The following is a 19164-nucleotide window of genomic DNA, read 5'->3' on the forward strand; positions in this document are numbered from 1 at the left end:
TAGCTCAGGCTTGCCCGTGTAGGCAGACTTGCCCAGGGTTAAGTCACTTTTAATATTAAGATGGATAGAAAAGATTCTAATATGTGGGGGTTTTGGTGGTGGGTTTTTTTTTTTTTTTTCCCCCTCCCTTTTAATTCAGAGCTTGCTGGTGAAGGACTCTGGAGGGATGGGGAAGGAGGAGACAGCCAGGCAGCTTAAAGAGGCCTCCGAGGGTCATGTTGAGTCTGTGCTATTATGTTCCGGCGAGGAGAATAGCTTTATTGACAGACAGCTGTTTGACTCCTGCAGCCGTACAGTATTTGCTGCAGATCCGCATAAATACTGAGCCCATGTTGACAAATTCATCTTCAGTGCAAGATAGTTAAACCTGCTTGTTTAATCATTTGTGTGCTCTTACCTCTGCAGCTCTGAAAAGAACGAGCTGCTGTTTTACAATACAATGCATGAGAAATCTGTAAATGCTCAGAGCTGTTTCACGTGAGGTTTTCAGGGTTTCTTTTTATTCAGACCCTCTTAGAAATACAGTACTCTATTTTTTTATTGTAGTTAATTCATTCTTTTTTTTTTTATTTTTTTTTCTTCTCTAAAAAGTCTGGCAAGCTGGCTTTACAATACAGGGAGCAGATCTCTTGGCAGAACTTCATTCCTGTCTGCGATACGCCACCAGCACCGGCACAGCCCCTTTACGAGTCCCACGCCTTGGTTTGCAGCACGTGCTTGGAGGCATGTGAGGATGTGCGGTTTGATTTGGCTTTTCTGGCACAGGTGTATGGAACCTGTGCTACTGGTCGCTTCCTGTCTGTGGCTCACGGGGTGGCTTTTTGACCTCCCTCCTGTTTCACAATAATACCCACCTTCATACCAGCATACTATCTTGTCACATTGTTGGCCTCATCTCTGGAAATATAGTATCTAAAATTAAAGATTTGCTTCCGTTTTGGAAATTTTGAATTGACCTTTGTCCCTTAAATAGGGAGAGAGTGGTGCAAGTCAGGGCTCCTGCCATACAGTCAATGGGGAAAAAGAGATATTTTTTGAGACTTTCTGCAGACTCTCTTTACACTGTAGTGTCTCTGGGGTCCTTTCAAAATGTTTCTGGTGTGTGAGTAATTTTCTGATCAAAAGGTATATTATTGAGGGGTGACCAAAAAAAAGAGAAGGCCTCACTGAAATGGGAACCTGTTGTTTAGTCAGACAAAAAATTAAAACTAAAATGTCAAATCGGTATTTAGAGAGATTAGTCACTGTCTGTTTATGTGTAGTGAATGAGATGGACATTTCTTTCAGGATCACATATAAGGCTGTGGATGCTTGAAGTCATTGGCAAGTGACAAGCTGTCTGTCCTATGGCTGTAACTACTGATGGAACTGAACTACTTGCTGATGCTGCTGGTTTTTAAGACCTTTTTATCAGTTTCTTAGTAAGCCCAGGGAAAGCCAATATTATTGGACATTTTTATTTTTTAAGTACTAATGCCAGTGCAAGACATTAGTTATAATGAAGATTTACACTTGTGTGATGCACACTTGTGAAAAATCCCACGTGTCCTATGTAAGGACATTTAGCCTGGCCAGCTATCTCTGATAAGGCCGCAGAGATCAGCATGCAGAAGAAATCAGGTTTCCATTGATTTCAGAGCATACAGGTACTTCTTTTTTTTGCATTAACTAAAAAAAACCCAGTATAAGCATATAGTCTTATGAGTATGGCACAGTTTCGCCTGTTGAGCAGGCCAGGCAGGCTCGCTCGAAGCCTTTGGAGCCTGGACAGCTCCGACATTACTTCCAAGGGAATTAACTTCCTCCTCTCCCTGTAAGTATGCTTCTTGTTTTTTGGGGGGGGTTTGTTGGTGCCCCCCCCCACCCCCCAGTTATTAACAAAGGAATTTATTGAATGTTGTTTTTGTACTTCATATGATGGCAATTGTGACTGTCAGTTATTTGTCAGTCTTTTTGCAAGGGGACTTGGTTTTTACCGGCCTCCTAGCCACCAAAAGGATGCTTTTCTGCAGAAATTTTGGCTTATCATTTCATTCAAGCATGTTAAAAGCATGTTCCCTTCTTTTCAGTACATCCCCATAGCTTGTATGTTGAGGCCCAAGAGCTGCACAAGTTTATGTGGCTAATGAAAATATTTCCAGATGAATAAGAAATATTAGAAAAAACCCAACATCCTGAACATAATTAGGAGCTTTGGAAAAAATACAAACTCTTTTGGCTCAGGACACAAGCCAACCTTCAGCTAGAGGTCTTTTTAAACAAAAACTTTCCTTCTGTCCTTGATCTTTCATCATTATAAGAGTATTAACAACCTATCTTTACATATAATTAATAAAGTAGCTCAGTTGGCCACTTAAATAATTTTTAAGTGCATGACAGCCACAAAGACCAACAGACAAGTTAGTCTTTTTGGGGGACTGAGGAAAAGTAACTGCAGAGATCTGGCACAGTCGGTTGAATTTGGAGTGCACCTTCAGAGTAGAGTCAGTAGAGTTTCCAGAAGATGGCTGAAAGCAGGTCAGGTTTCTTCAAGTTTTCACCTTTAAACCCTGATGTTGGTAATGTGACTGTTGTCTCCATTGTTTTTTTAAAATAGGATTTTGGGCTGTAGGCTAACTTTTTTTTGGAATAAAAATCAAAGCAGCAATAATTCCTGCCAGTAGTGGGGCTGGTATGGTCCCCATTCCAACCAACCATGAAGTGGACGTGCTGGAGAAGGACACCAAGCCACAAGGCTGGTGGATTAAAGAAAGAAGTTAGCTCTGTGTTCAGAGAGGTACCACTATTTTGTCTTTGATGCCATCTTGTACAACCCTTGTGCAAGCCTGAAGGAAGGAGCATCCCCAGCCTCAGAGAACTGACAGTTCAGACAGCCTCTTGTCAGAGGGCATGAGAAAAATGGGGCTGAAGGCACAGCGTTTCGTACTATTGATCATGCTGGATTGGGCACTTCACCCTCTTTAGGTGCTTCATATACACCTAAATAGATGTTCTTTAGGTGCTTCCCAGCCCAGTGCCGCACTCACCGTAATAAGTAAGGTATAGGTGATTTATATCCACCACCGTTTTCTCACTTGTTTTCCTTGTTCCTGAATGATGAAAAACCCAAATGTGCTGGTGTCCACGTGTCTCAGTGTTGAGAGCATCAGAAGATGATGTGCAGCAGATCTACCCTGGGCAGCGGGTGACCACAACCAGAAGCTATAAACGCCGTGGCCCTTGCATGCGCAGGGCACTCTGGGGAGGCCACCAAGATCGCTGCCATGTGAACCTCTGCTGTCAGGAAGTCTGAGAGGTTTTCTAGCTTGGGATGGGATGGGGCTCTTCTGCAGTCTTCAGCGAGCAAGCGTTTTCCTTGGATGTGCACAGCTCATTTGTTACAAAGCAAGCTGCGTTCCTGCTGTGTGTCTGTATGCACAAGGCTTATTTATTACAGCCTTTAATCAGAGCTGGGTCAAATCTATCTAAGGAAAATATAAATGTGTAACAATGGATTTTTTTAGTAATTAAAATTGTAACTCCTTCTCTGAAGTCTTGATTAAACAGCATTAAATGTCACAATGCTGTGAGAAATAGCCATTACCAACAAAATTCAAACCACTTATAAACCACTAAAAGAATTTTGCCTGGAGCGGTCAAATTTCAGTGCAAACACAAAGGGTCAACTTGTGACACTTGGCTCCTGTATGCTGCTCGTAAGCATCCCGGCATATTTGCTTTGCGCTCTCTGTCTTTTTCCTCCTCTGTTCCCCTCTCCATATATCAGTGTCGGGGAGTTCAGACATCACAAGGGCCGGTGGGTTTTTTATTATTATTGTAGCGCCTAATGTGGAATTTCGCATGAGCAACACTCCTTCCTGTCGGTACTTGGAAACTCTTTTGTGTTACGTCCGTCCTTTCTCTGAAGTAATCGCTCAACTATTTCTAGCAATAAAATATTCCTCTCTAGCCCCATCGGATATGTTAGAAAGATTAGTGCAAGATCTGAAGGCCCTGTCCAGCTAAGTTCAACAAAACTTCTGTGGGCTTTAATGTTCTCCTTTTATTTCACTGCAGATATCGCCTGAGGCCACGGTATAGGAAAAAGGCACCAAGATATTCCCCGACAGAAGTGAGCAATATACTCTCCAGCAAGACCGCATGCTGTCTGAGTGACGCAACTCACACGAGCAACCTGCCAAAGGATGGGGACATGAAGAACGAGCATCTGTGTGTATCTACATCCTTCTTCTCTATGTTTTTAATTAACTTTAAAAACACTACACCAAAGATTTGTCTAAAATTTGTTAGGGTACTGGGAACGGGACTTGCCTCTCGTGTTGACTGGAAAGGCAGTGTTGTTCTTGTCTCTCCACAGCGGAGGAACTGAGGAGAGAGATCAGTCTCAGTAAGGTAGTTTAAAAACTTTATTTAGTGCCTAAAATGCACTTTGCGGGAGGGAGGGTTTTCTTAAACTATTTAAACATACACCCGACTAACCATGGGAGAATGCATTTCCTTTGCTCCCCGCTCAGGAACCAACACTAGCTGAAGTAGGGCTGAAACTCCCCACAATTATTAAGAAAACCTTAAAGAATGGAGAAGTGACTCCCATACCGCTTTCCACCAGTTGCATCAGCTGGAAGTACACACACAAACTGAACTTATTTTCAGTGATTGCTTTGACCTGACTTTGGGAAGCAGGGAGTGAGTCTGTCAGCACTTGCTTGTGGAAAAAACCAACAACTCTGGCTTTCACAGGGGAACCAGCTCCTCCATGAGGTTGAAGCGCTAGAGATGAAACTGCTAGGGATGAAACTGCTTGTCCCTTGGCCTTTCTTTGGTCTTTCTTCAGCTGGATGGAGGCCATTTGGGGAGGCTTCTGCCCATGCGGCAAAGTCTCTGCTCCCCAGGAAGGAGCCATGCGTGGGCTGCTGCCCGTGGCCCGGCCGTCTGATTGCCCCACTTGCTGCCTTGCTCCACGCTGCTGTCTCCTGTGGCTTCAGCTCTAAAAAGTTTACTTCAGTTTGAGGGTATTTTTGTGCACTACCTTTTTTTTTTTGTTTTGTTTTTGTTTGACAGCCATGACAGCATCTCCTCATTATTATGGAAAATATAGGGTTGGTGGTAATTACTATCTGAGTATGAATGGGAGCAGAAGTGGGCATAGCCTACACTGGCCTTTCTTTGACAAGGTATAACTTTCTTCTGAATTTCTGTGTTAATTAATGCTTATTTAAAACCCACTTTAATTGGCAGTAAACACCTCAACTTTTTGTACTCATTAAAATGCACCCATTGATGTGTGATGGATTTTTTAAAGCTTAATTAACTTTCTTCCTGTATATATAACCTATAATAATGACAAATACTGGAAACTGCCTTTACCTTCCCCCCTCCCATTTTTGTCCCTCCCCTTGATATTGCTATCACTTGAAGAAAGGCTCTAAAAATGTATCGTGACTTGGCCAGGACAGGCAGGCACCCTGGGGACAGTAATTCAGCCCCTCTCAGAGCTCCCACGGAGGCTGGGACAGCGGCTGGGAGCTACGGGCAGCTGCCCTGCCTGCCCATGCCATCCCACGCTTGCGGTTGCAGCCTGAGATACCCTCTGTGCCCTCACCCTTCTTCATGGGCAGAAATCTGATCCTTCTCCCATCCTCACTGAGTGTCGTTGATGACCTTTTTTTATTTTTACTAAAAATGCTGTGCAAAACTTTTTCTCAGGTAAGCCTACAGGCTTATTCTTCCCCCAAATACCAAGATCTTTCAATGAAAACTGAAGTGAAAATTGATTTTATTTCTTTTCCCCTTTTTTTTAAAAATAATAGATTCATGTGGGTTTATCCGCACACATGTGTGTAAGCACCAAGTCAAAAGAACCGAGGAACTTTTAAAAGTGCTTTTTTCTTTCTCCAATTTTCAGCCCACATCTAAGCCATGGAGCAGGATTTGGTGTGAAACTTTCTAGCACGATGAAGTGAAGGATGATTTCAAGCTGTACTTTTGAAGTATCTCAGCATTTTGGACTATGAAATTAGACTCCTGAATCACTTTTGAATGTGGGATGTTGGTACTTTTTGCAACTGTGATTCTTAGTATACAACAGAAATTACCAACAAGCAGAGCACATTATAGTAATTCATGCAAAATATGCAATTTGCTTGGTTCAGTTATTACATACAGATCATTTCCCAGTTTTTCTTTGCAATTTCTGGAATATTCTTGTTTAAGGTGGATAAATCAGAAGTTTTTAAATGGGGAATCTGGTTTGTGAAGGCACCTGTACAGAGTACTTTTTAAATGCATGAAGCAATGATTACATTTCCAAAAGTACTTCATTTCCCCAAACTTCTAGTGTCTTCAGCAAAATGTAAACTTGCTTAAAATACTTTCCAAAATTATCTTCATTCTCCTTTACTCTGTGTGCTTTCTCTAACCCCGTCGATAACCTGAATGCTGCCCAGATCCTTTCTCTTTACCTGTCTTGAGGAGTGATTAGGCTGACCGTCTAAATTCCCCACTGCAATAATAAGGTGAGATATTGCCTCCTGCTTTGTAAACTGTTGCATGGCTGAGCCAATGCCAACATTTAATTGCTACTGCATCTTCTCTGCTTTACAGGAATCTGCCGCTCTGCGGTGAGGGACACAAATCTTTATAGCTGCAGCTTATCATTCAATGAAGTACCAGCTTTTTGGAAGTATATAAAGAAGTACATTCTTCCTCTGGGGGCAACCAGTCTTTTTCACCAACTTGTGGCCACTTCTCAGATACCCCCCTGGCTGGCGGTGTTCAGATAAAGACTATTTATTCCTGGCACTCGCACTCCCTCTTGCCTGAATTTGCTCCTTCCAGTGGGCAGGGATCAGGCTGTGGCCATGTGCACCTAAAACTATGAAGCTCGCTGAGTTTCTGCTGCTGGGTAGTTTTTTCCGTACAGCTTGGGAATAGAGTAAACAAGATATGCATTGATTAAGAACTTGATTTCTCTCACCTTCTCAAGGTAACTTAATTAGGGAGACAATATTTAAGTATTATTTTAAAATATATATTCATGTGGCTAAATGTGGATGGCATGCAGTATCTGAACATTAATGCTAACTTTCTTCCTGGGCCAATTTCAAGGCTATCATTAAAATAAAATGCTGCTGCCCGTTAATTTGACCATGTCAATAAATAAAAATGTCCATAACAAGTGTATGAGGCTAATTAGGATTTTATGGCTGTGTTGTTCTGGTTGATAGTTGTGCGGCTGGCTTGCTGAGTCTTTATGTTTCAGTGATGTACACCTCATTGATGCATAACATGTAACACCTGTTGATGCATTAAATGTTTAGTCCTGGCAATTGGCCCTCACATCATTTCTGGGTAAAAGAGCTCTGTGTAGCAGACCGCGGGTCTCATAATTAGGCTTGAAGAGCTTTCCCTAAAGGAGAACGTTAAAGCTTCTGTAGCCCTGATGAAGTTTCCTGAAGTCTGTGAAAAAGGGCAGCAATATTTTCTGTCGCAAAGGGCTAAGTTTTATAACCGTGGGCTGGTTTGGTCCTTGCCTGTGAGGCACGGCTACGCCTCTGCAATAGGATGCTGAGGCTCCAGGCACAGCTGCTCTTTCTCTCCCAGCAAGCACACAGCACTTGTGATGCTGCCGCTTCCTTAGCTTGAGGTGCCATACAGAAACATAGGTATTCTGAAATAAAATCAGTACTCACTGAATCGAGCGTCTGTTCTTCGCTGGTTTTCAGCACCAGGCCTGCCTGAGAATCGCATCTGTACAATAAAGAACTATAAAATAATTTTCTTGTAGGTGGGGTTTCCTGCAAAGTCCAATTAGTTTCAGACTTTGCTTTGAAATGTAAAAGATTATACCCATCTTACCTTTGTTTAGTTGAACGTCTTTAACTAGATCTGCTTGAACTATTGTTAAAATGTATTGGGTTTAAAATATTTATTTATTGTTTTTAAATCCTGTTAATGTCTTAGTTTTAACAGGATTCTGTGATTGTGGATTGCAGAAGCCCATTTAACACTGTGCTTAACTAGAAAATGCTATATTTTGCCTGGAGCGCTGTCTCCCAGGCGAAGCTCCACAGCAGTTCGCATCCACTGTGGCCTTGTACATTCAGAGAACCACCTCGTGCTAACGACAGGAGCAGAGGCACCCCCCAGCGAAGTAAGGCTAACCAGGGTTTCGTGGCAGTTGTAGCCACAAACCGTGCAGTTTCTGGTTTGTGTAAGTTCAGCATGAGAGAACAGGTTCTTCTGCCACCAATTATAAGAATATTAGAAATATATTCTTTTAACCTTGATTTTAAAATAACTGCTACATTAACAGGACAACGGTGTTACTCATTAGAAAGAAAAAGCAGGTAAGCAACCTAGCTTGGTATCAAATTCAATAAATGAACACAATAAAAAATCCCAGCAGATTATTTTCCCCACCTCAATCTTGTCATTATGTAACATTTCAAAACTTCATTTTTCAGAAAAGAGCATGGTTGCCAAATGAAAATAAAGCTGTTACAAAAGACTTTTCCCACTATATTTCTATGGGACACAATGGCAGAAATGTGTAAGAGAGCAAAGACTAAAGCAGAGAAGATCTGAATAATCAATTTCGATGAAAGGTAGGTATATTCTGATGGGAAATTCAGATTTTTCTTCTTTGCTTGTTTTTCGGCAAAAGTTCTCTTCTAAAGGAAAGACCACATTTTTGACTGCAAAACAATTTGAAAGGAGAAAAATGGGGCTATAATTTCGACAGCTGCTCCTGAAATGGTGGAAAGCATAGTCCTGGACAAGCTTGTCCCTGACCTGTGCTTGCCATGGGTCACCCAGTGCCTGCCGTAGGAACCTGCCATTGGCCCTGGGGGTGGCTTGTTGGTAAGACCGTTCTGTCGCCAAAGGCATTTCTCTTCTTAAAACTGGGTGTCTTCCCGTCTTCCTACTTATCCGCACTCATTACACAAAGAGACTTTCACAGTAAGTTTGTGTTTGCGTGTGATTTACTTGTTACCGAGATGTTAATGATGACTTGACTTGAGAGATTAGTTGTGTTGATTGCCATGACAGTATCAGAGCTCCAGCCAGCAGCTGATACATAAACAACCAACTCAAAACAAGTGCCTAGTTTTATGGTTCAAAATTCGAAACCCGTACCATTCCCTCTGCAAACTCACTGGTGAATGTACAATGAGAAGAATTGCTGGGTCTAATGGGTCAGGATTGTTCAGGAACCTGATCTGGAAATCTTGGAGTAACCAGTGTTACCAATTTTTCAGATTTTTGCTAAAGCAAACTGGTAAAAAGTTTGATTTTTGAAAACTGGAAGACAGTGGTTTCCAGATTCTTTAAATACTCTCCTTAAAAAAATCCTACCCCCCCATGCCGAAAACAAAAGTGGAAAACTAGAGGAGTGAAAGTTAAAAGCAAATAAACTTCAATTTTTTGCCAAGTAACTTTTACCAAAATGAAAAATTTCTATAAAAATTGATTTTGTTTAACAGGCTATTTTGATTTGATTATTGTTTTTATTTTTCAATGGCAAGTTATTTACTGTTTTCTTTTCTCCTCATTGTGTGGCCTCAGGCCTTACTAAATGTGTTCTATTCAAACCCTGCTCTGAAGACAGAAATATTAATTTCCACATGGGCTTTTCTATAGAACTCATCACTATGGTAACTGAATGTTTCATAAACATTAATGAACTTATTTTCACTGCACTGCAGTGAGGCATTGGGTGGTAGTATTATCCCCATTTCATGATGAAGAACTGAGGCAGAAAGAGATTTAAGTACAAAAGTATTCACTAATTTTAAGTTCCCAATCTGAGATGCATGGTTTGATTTTTCAGAGGACTTAGCCTGTTATCTGTTCAAAGCACAGCTCCCATTGCCTTCGGTTGCAGCTGTGAGTTCAAATTTCTTTGTGCTTTCTTTGCTTGGATAGAGACTGCTTTAATCCCGTTCATACACGGCCTTTTTAATTTCTTTCCTCCAGGATAATCAGAAGGAACTGAAACTTATTAGGTAGTGGCCACATATTCTTTCTACATATTAACTGAAATGACAATAGTTTACATAATTTTATCCAAACACCAATTAGTGGCTTTGGTGTTATAACTAAAATAAGAAATGGCCTTATCCTAACTTCTCAAAGATTAGAAAAGCATTTGCTCTGGTAGAGTTTATTTTTAGTTTTCATGAATGAGAGCAAAACTCCTGGGAGTGACTCGTTTTGAGGATAACCTGGAGGCTGCTGATGGAGCTCCAAACAGTTAAATTGGTGTTTGGAGTTACGGATCTTTATCCAGAGTAATTAATTTAAAAAATAAATCCCACCCTCTCTGAAAACAAAGATATCAAACAAACAAAGTTGATTAGATATATTTTGTTATATAGGATTTTTCAAGCAGGTGAATCAAGTATCTTGTTTCAAACACACCTGGGCTTTGGCAAAGTTCAGATTTGCAGTTGTTGACCTGCAGACATCCCCCTACGTAGGAGAGGGTCTATTAAGATCACTTTCTGTCTTCTGTCTTTAGGCAGCAGGCTTTAGAGTGGCTTAGGGTATCGTGAAGAGCTAGGCCTTAATTTGCATCAGAATATGTCACTTGGACTCATGGCTCCCCTTATTCAGAATAATTTTGCAGGCTCCTGTCCCGTTCTTTCCTTTAGACCTACAAGTTGCGAAAGTTTACAAATGCAAAGTTTACTCTCAGATCTTCCCTGAGAGATTTACTTCTGGAGCAAATTTTTGTAGATGTTTTTCTGAAGCAGTGGTTTAGAAAGCAAGCACTGACCCCATCTTAACCACAGAGGTGCAAACAGGCTGCTGTAATATTGTGTTGTTGAATTTTCCTTCCAGTGCCGAATGAAAAAGAGCTTGCCCTTTTCCTCAAATCTCTCCCCGATTGAGAGATGAGTGAACCGGTAACTACAATATCCAACGGCTTCACCAAGTCGAGAATGTGCTGTCTGTGTAATAATGCTCAATTTTGCACACTTCAAATCCATTAGTAGCAATTACCTTACCTGAGGTGTTTTGAGTTAGTTTTAGCACAGCATTCTTGCAGTTGGTAGATAATGAGCATAATAACGTATACAGCATTTTCAAGTCTCTGTTTTTAGCTACAATAATGCCATTAGGATTCTATTTAACAAATATGTGCTTCACGCAAAAAGTTAAGACTTTTTTGTTCATGTTCCCCCCCCCCCACCACTTTTTCTATTGCATCTCATGTCCTATTCTATGCTGTCCTGGTTTTCCTGAAAGAGCAGGAAAGCATTTTAGCCACTGCACTTAGGCAAAGGCAGTGGGGCCTAGTACCTCGAGCACAAAAGCGGGATGCAGGAGAGCAGGGTTTTGCTTTAGCCCTGCCGCAGCCTGCTGGGCACCCCGAGCAAGCTGAGTGTTTGCGCTCTGCTGTGTCCTGCTTGCCCAAGGGATGGGAATGCCGACACCCTTGCAGCACACCGTAGCAGCCGTCCCGCTCGCACCAGGATGGGCTGCGACACTGCTGAAGCTGCTTCTGGACTGCATGGTGGGAAGAGAGATGCAGGTGGGCTGCGTGGTGGCAAGAGGTGCAGGTGTTGCAGCACCTTTTGCTAGGGATGCGGCTCGGTCATCTGTGGTGGGGGTCCTTGGGCACTGCAGATGTGCTGTGGCTTCCCTGCCCCACTGGGCTTTTTCTTCCTTTAGAAAAAGAGACTATAACCTATACGGGGAGTTACAGCTGAGAGGAGCCCAGCTTGGGCCTGGGAGATAAGAAGGGGTGGTCAGCAGAGTGAAGGTAGCTGCCGTGCATGTTGGCTTGTGCATGCTTGTTTCCAGAAGTCAGTGGTGTCAAGACAGCTCTGGCTTGGGTGGGACAACCCTGCCCTCACCCTGGGCTGAGGAGCCACCCCAGTACACCAAAAGATCCCTCTTCATCAGGCAGGGCCTGCTGTCCTTGTAGCAATGCAACTATTTCAGGAAAGCTTTGGGTAAGGAGAACCGATACTCCACTAGGTTTTCCTTTCTTCTGCGCACTGAATGGGAAAAAAAAGTATCTTGCTTTTTGGCTATCATCTGAACCAAATGATACCGCTAAGCTAACCCCCCTAGTTTTCTAAGAAACAAGATTTCTTTGGTTTTATCTTTCCAAAGAATTCCTTACCGGAGAATACGAAAAGGGATGGGGAGATATAATTGATGCCTTTGTAGATGTTACTGTTAAGGTCTCTGGCACAGATTGAATCAGTGCGTTAAAAATAGCTCTAAAATGTTACAGTGTTTCTTTCGTATTAAAATGACCAAACTCAAGAAGCAAAGAGTATTTGGGCAACGTTCAAAATATTTTGGGAAACTGACTTGTGTTTGCAGTTGATATGTTTAGAAACAGGGTAAGAGCTTGCAGAGCCTTCTCTGTTTTAAAAAGGAAGACGTGAACATGTCTTTGGCAGACGTGCATCTTCTCTCCAGCTCTTTTGCACTTAGAAGCTCTTTTGAAAAAGCAAGCTGATTCTTCTGACGTTGAATTGATCTTTCTCACCTTTTAGCTGCCCCGGTGCACTGGCTGTGTGTCCATCCAATGCCGCCCCCAGCCCCATAAGCACATGTTCATAACGTGCGGGATACGCGGGGTATCCCATACTTGATGGAGAATGGTGGAGAGCTGTCCTGGTAATGGTCAGCAGGGAAAGCTAAGCTGAATTTTAGCACCCCATGGACAAGGCCAAAATGATGGAAAAGCACCTGGCCGCATGAAGATAACAAAGTGCCTCTGGCTACGGGGTAGGCGGGCTGAAGGGGAGCAGAGCCTGTGCCCCCTCCTCTGCTACCGCTCCTTCTCCCCGCCTGCAGGGCTGCCATGCAGCCAGTTGGGCCGTGACTGCCTGTTCCTGGGGCTGAGGTGTTTGCTCACCACCTCATGGCCCCTTCAGCTGTGAGAGCGACTGTCACCTCCATCCGTCTGCTGCCCCAGATGTCTGCTTGCTTGACAGCAGAGCCCAAAAGCTGACCCCATCCGCAGCCTGCAAACTGAAGGGGAGCCGGGGGAGGCAGATATCACCTCTCAGTCACAACGTGCCCAGGCTGCTCTGGGGGCAGCACAGCAAAGCGCTGGCCCTGATCTCCTTGCATTGCCATCACCTACCCTGAAATTAGTAACAGCACGTCCAAGGTTAGTGGCAAATTCAGATACCCAGGCTACAGAGGAGGAGGGTGAATAAAGGACAGTGGTTGCGTACAGTATGAGCGGTTGCCTTAGACAATGCGTGACCTCTGAATTAAAAAGACCAGGATTAGCGAAGAGCTTTTTGCATTATTGGGCCCATTTACGAAAAGCTTTAGTCCTAATTGTATGGTACCAGAGAGCTTTAACTCGAGCACATACTGGTTTTGTAACCTGATCCCCACATAAATCATAGTCGGTGAGAGTGGAACAATTAGCACCTTAATCTACTGGAACTACACAGTATCTTTAAATCTGAATTTTCCTGATCATTACGGGTATTACAAGAGTCAATTAATTTATATTTCACACAAAATATAATTAAATCCCATGATAACCTGACTGTGAAACAAAGGGGGAGGGATGAGGGTCGGGGGGGGAAGGGAAAGGCTTTTCCTCCTGTAGCTGCCATCAAACGTCGCGCTGTGCCATCGACGGAAGCGAGCTGCCTCCTCTTCAGCCCTACGAAGTACACAAGTCTTGGGACGGAAGGTGTTTCCTAATTCCATACTGAACATCTCTGCGGTCACAAAAAGAGTTTGCTGCTGTGTACTTCCATTGCAGCCGGCAAGAAAAGTGTACTGTGTTTGCTAACCCATTTAAGTGCTTGGAAAAGAGGAAGGCCTTGATGTTGCAAAGAGCCCGATGCCTGTAGTTGGTCACCTAAGGGAATCCACTTATGACTCTATTACCCAGTAAATTAGCAGAGTGGTTCAGTCAGGTATATTTATCATGAAGAGAACTGAAGATAATTAATACACTGCATTGAATGCAAATTGCACCCACAGCACTTATCTCATTTTCAATTAGCACAAATGTTACAGCACTGCAGGCTTGTTATGGTTTTACCATGGGCTGGGTAATTAATTTCTGTGAGCTACATATCAGACACCTGATAATGCCGTTTATTAATAAATGTCACCCCAGGTATCTGTTAGGAGAGGTAAATAAATTAAATGTTCAGTTGTCTGCCCTGTGCAAATCTATTCTTACACCTCATTGCATCTTTTCACTTGTTTGTTTATCAAGGAGAATGACTACGGAGATTACAATGGCAAACAAAGGAGTATGAAGAACAATAATCTGTACCCAAAAGCAGTGTTTCTCTCAGAGACAGCCCCACTGCTGATGGCAGGAGCCATGCTGCTGCCACGCGTCTCTCTCCTGCCCAGGGGCACAGCCCACTGAGGTAACCCTCCCGCCTGGGAGAAGAGAAAAGCTGAAGTGCCCCCCAAATCCTCTACTTGCAAAGAATTTGCCAAACGCTTATTGGTATATATTGCCATTGGTAGCTCCGTCCCTCAGAGCGTTTTGGCCGCCCCCTGCCAAAGTCCATATTTAAAGCTGTAATGGCCGATGCCCACGCAGTTCCCTGCAGTGTTTATGCTCATCGGCTCCTGAGGTATTTTCAAGTTTGCATTTTTCCCTTTCTTCCCAAAACTTCCTAAAAGGAGGGTGGGTGTGGGTGAACCCACCAGCTTGTTTCCACCCGCAGGGGCTGCGGCCATCCTGCGCCATTGGGCCGTGGCCCCAGCGGAGGTGAGGGCCCTTCAGCTGCCTCAGGGGATGGCCTGTGCCAGGGGTTTTTGGAGGGCTCTCCCTGCCTCGGGAACAAAATAATAATAATGATTATAGTGAGAATGAAGCAGCCATGTATTCTCTGATCTGTTCCAGGATTTGGGAGAAGAGAGAAGTGGGAGGTGGTGTGATTTTGACAGCCTGACAGAGAATAAAGCCAGGTAAGGCCCTTATGCAGGAGTCCATGAAGGTCAGGTATCGCCATTTCCCCCAAATCCTGCACTGCCTTATTTTGAGTGAGTACATCACATCTGGCAAACTTTATGGCTAACTCTTCCTTTCAAAAGCTGCAACATCATTCTTGTCACCCTCATGAGGAAAGGTCCTTTTTTTCTCTTACGTGGTTTTAAAATTTCAGTGAGTCACACTAACAAAAGTAGTTGAAAATGCTCCAGCCAACCTGAACTTAAAAAAAAAAAAAAATCAGTTTACTGAAATCTTAGAAAGGCTGTCAGGCTTGGAAAACATATGTGGTCGAACCAAACTTATTGTGTCTCTTAGCTTCTTTACCAACTTCTTTTGCTGGGTTTGTTCAAAGAGTAGCTGCTTCTCCTTTGGTTTTCACAGCAGAAACCTGTGCCACTGGTGCTGGTAGTGGCTTTGGTGACCCCTTTCCCCAAGGAAGATCACAAGCAGGTAGCTGCAGTCCTTTTAAGCAAGCTTTGCTTAATCTGTCTTAGACCATGCAGGCCCGATTAAATTAATGCAAACTCTTCTGTGGAGGTGCAATTCTACTGATAGAAACTTTATGCTAGTAATTTCTTACTACAAGAACAGAATCAAGGCAAGTAGAGCTGTACTGTATAAATACTTTTATTCTGGTGTACGTTAGGAGTTGCACTAGTTTGAATACACTGGAAAAAGAAATACCTCTAATTGGTCATTATATTGATAGAGATCTGAGTATGGAACAAACTTCAATTTTTCCTGAGGATAAAGAGTACTTACAGAAAAAAAATAGGTACAATACAACACTCAATTCCCCAGATATAGACATATTTAGTAATAGCTGCATTGTGAGCAACCTGTAAGTTAGCTATGGGGAAGGAAGCCTCTAACAAGTGACTCTTGCCACAATAATTTAATCAGTGTGAATTTCAGCAAACACTGCTCTTAAACAAAGTGCTTTCATCCCTTATGCAGATCTGCATTATATTTTCTAGTTTTTATGTAGTAAATAATTTCCATGTGCTTCCTTGTAGCGTGACCTACCATCTTACCATCGTCTGCTGTGATCTTTTCAGATTGTAGGACTCGGAGATAGCTCGCTATTTGAAGATGGGATTTACAATAATGCTTTAAAAATACTGCAGCACTTGAAAAATAAATTAAAAAACAGTCTTATTTGGATTAAGGTTCATACTCCAGAGAAGAACATGTGATTTTACAGGCCAAATGACCTGCCAACATCCTTTAAAACCACGTTTACTATGCTGAGAAAAATGTATAAACTCTCAGTTTTAACAATTATAATAATATTCATACTGAGGAGATGACAAGATATAGAATTCATGCAAATTCCTTATTCAAACAAGGACAATATATACTATAAAAATAGAGATGGTGAATGCACTTTAGTATGTGGGTGAGACAGATGTGGTTTCTTTCCGGTCAGTTCTAGGTTAACTCCCAGGCATGACAGGTCCAGTGTGGACCCCTGCTCTGAGTGTGTGCCTGGCATGCTGGCTCCCCCTGTAGCTGCCTTGCCCCAGAAGGCAGAGCACAGCCAGTGCCAGGGTCATGCCAAGCCAAGTGCACCAGGCTTTGGCTTTGCTGGTGGGACTGGTGCTACCTGCAGAGCGAGGGTCTGTCATGGGGAACAAGCATTGTGGAAAAAATCCTCCAGGAAGGGCTACTGTACTGTTTGTCAGAGCCTTCTGATGGGATCACACAACAAAACAAGGAGATTTTTACAAGGAGAGAGGCCCAGGAAGGAGTTGTTGGTGGCTGAGGTCAGTAGTGAGCTGGTGGGGAGCGAGCTCACGTGGCTCATCCCAATGATAGCCAGCTTTCCCACCCTATGATGAGCCTTGTACCCATGCATCAGTCACACGCTGATGCCCTCTCCCATCTTCCTGCCAAGGGAGAGTTGGGTGTAACGGAGCACCTTGTTTTGGTGTTTCTGATGTTATTATTTATGCAAGTCAGAGAAATATGCCTTATGATGGAGGGGAAGTTTGGTGAAGATTTGCATTGCCTGAAGATGTTTGATCCACAGGCTGAGTGCTCTGGACAGCTGTGTATGATTCTTTCTGCAGAGAGTTCATAAGGCTAGCAGAGCGAATCTGTCAAACATTTCCTTTGTCGCAGCTTTATACAAAAGTGTTAGATGTGACGAGGATGATAAGAACGAAGACCATGAACTCAATTAGGAATTCCATGGGAAGCTGGTGCCAGGCCCAATGCCAGGTTTGATATGCCTTTGTCACTGAAGAGATGCATTGCAGCAGTAAATGAAGTTTTCTAAGCATGAATGCTGCGTGCTTGCATATTTCAAATGACTATAGTCCAGCTGAGAAGTGACACAGCCATGAATAATGGAGACAAGGTCATCACCTGCTAGGGTGGAAGAGAGCCTCCTAGCCAACGGAAGAGAGTAGAAGTGTTACTTGCAGAGACTGCTATGGGAAAACTTAGCATCAGCAGCAAATCCAAGAGCACTCCTAAATTACGAAACAAACACACCAATTGTGGAAATGCACCCTCATGCCAGGCATAGTACACTCAAGTGACAAGTTCTTAAAGATGCCTTCCTGTCTCCTATCTGTCTTACCTCTCTTTTGCTTGGATTTAACCAGCTGCTTTTCTTCCACTAGCACGGTGGTGGTAGCAGTGTGTGTATATACACAGAAATTCAGGTATAGCTGTATTTCACCTGCCTGCTTCTGGCAATTCAGACCATGCCATATCACCTAGCGGCCCTGTGTAGACACAGGGAAGCACCACAAAGAATACAGAGCAGGATTCCACAGGAGATAGGAGTGTAGTGCTGGAGATAATGTTTTTTCACAAGTCACGGGGTGTGTCCCAGCAGGAATAACTCAAAATAATTTTAGTACATTACCCTGGACTTCTGCCACCCGTCAGGCGAGACAGCAATATCTCATGGTTAATGCTGAAGTCAAGGAGGATGAGGATGGATGTCTGCCCTCTCCCCACTGACAGGAGGGCATCATCCATCAATGCCACTCGAATAGCTCCAGTTCCACATTCTGGCTTGAATCCAGTCCATGCCAGATCTAAAAGATTCACTTCTAGTAGGTTTAGTCCAAGCTGCCCTTTGGCTAGCAGCTGTAGGATCTTTCTTGGGAAAGCCTGTCGTATGTTAGTTAGGAAGAACTCGTATCTGTGGGGTGGATTTCCTCAAGGCTGGGTGACAATCAATTCCTAATGTGTTGGTAATTCTTGGTTGGTGTGCCCCCAGCTCCCCGCTTTCAAGACTTCAGCCTTCTGGGATGGGCTCTGGAGCAATCCTGGACAGATGGCAGCATGAGGAAGCCAGACAGTGTCGCCAGGTTAAATCCAGGACAAACGGATACTGAAACAGAGGGAGTTCCGCGGTGCAGCCACTGCAGCCAGAAGCCCTGTCCTGTCAACACATTGGTAAACGACTGTTCCTCCAATCAGCTAGGTGAGAACACTTTCTCAGATTTTAAGATGAAGATAAGTTTGGCTAGATATAAAATAGTGCCTTTGCTTTTTCACAGGATGGGGAGAAGGGAATGGGAGGCATTTACAGAAGATGTAATTATTTGGTCTTTGGCTCCTGTAATGAAGCTGAGTTGAGTTCCACTTATAAGGAAGTGCCAGGTCCCTCCTGTTAATGAAGTCATAGGAAAGGACTATGGGAGGGCACGGCATTGCATCAATTCATCAGTCTGATGTCTCCTGCGATGAATGAAAACCAGGTGTCTGCTATGATACTTGCAGTATGTGCATGTACTGATACATACTGGTACTGGTACTGATACATATGTACTGGTGATGGCAGTGCGCAGCGGTGCTCCTGGCCCCAGGGTGGTGCTGGTAACTGCGTGGGTGCCCCATCCTCAGGTCAGTGCTGCCAGGGCAGAGAAGCGCTGGCTTATACTACATCACCAACACCAGCGGGACCCGCTTGTCCGTTGTGCTTTGCCCCAACTTGCAGCACACTCAGTTGACTCCGGCTGTGCTTGGTTGCTGTGGACGCTGGGTGAGCCCAGAGCTATCGTGCCTCTGTGCAGATCAGTGTGTACTGAAGTGCCTTGGGAAGAGAATTACAGAAAAGAGAAGGTCTATTAGCTGCCTTGATTTAGCTCCCTGTGATTATTTATGTCCACGTGTGAGATTTCGTTTGGCTCCTTGGGTACTTCTGGATGTCAATACTGTAATGGAGGTCCAGGGTGGTGGGTACC

Source organism: Grus americana, chromosome 3 (assembly GCF_028858705.1).
Source record: "Grus americana isolate bGruAme1 chromosome 3, bGruAme1.mat, whole genome shotgun sequence".
Taxonomy (NCBI): Eukaryota; Metazoa; Chordata; class Aves; order Gruiformes; family Gruidae; genus Grus; species Grus americana.